General features: G+C 70.5%; 1 protein-coding gene across 2 annotated transcripts in view; it reads right to left on the bottom strand.

Annotated features, from left to right (window-relative positions):
* The window catches only part of ELMO1 (engulfment and cell motility 1), a 584,819-nt gene that overhangs the window by 583,543 nt on the left and 859 nt on the right, over positions 1 to 417 (bottom strand). The window lies entirely within an intron of this gene.

Consider the following 417-nt stretch of genomic DNA (forward strand, 5'->3'; position numbering starts at 1 on the left):
TTTACTAACAGTCGTCCGGGGCTCCCAGCTGTCCCTGCCGCCCCTTCGCGTCCCTCCGGGCCCTCCACCCCTCTAGACCATCACCGCCCCCTGCCAGGAGCGCGCCTGCCGGGGGATTCCCTCCCATCTTCGAGCGCCTGAGAAAAGCCGGGAGTCCTCGCTGCCAGTCCTTTCTCCCGCGCACCCTCTGTGGTGCCCAAGCCCCCAGTCCCACTCTCCCCGTCCCTAGTCCCCAGTCCCCCAGCTCCAGCAGCGCAACCCCAGGTCGACCCCCTGCAACCAGCCCTGGCCGAAACGTCTCGGCTGGTTCCCCGGTCACGAGCCCTGCGCCCCCTCCTCGGCGCCCCTCCCTCGGCTCCCATTCCTCCTGCCGCCTCCCCCTCTGCCCTGACTTCCCCAACTGCGGAGTGCCCGGGC

This window comes from Bison bison, unplaced genomic scaffold, assembly GCF_000754665.1.
Source record: "Bison bison bison isolate TAMUID 2011002044 unplaced genomic scaffold, Bison_UMD1.0 scf7180017864525, whole genome shotgun sequence".
Taxonomy (NCBI): Eukaryota; Metazoa; Chordata; class Mammalia; order Artiodactyla; family Bovidae; genus Bison; species Bison bison.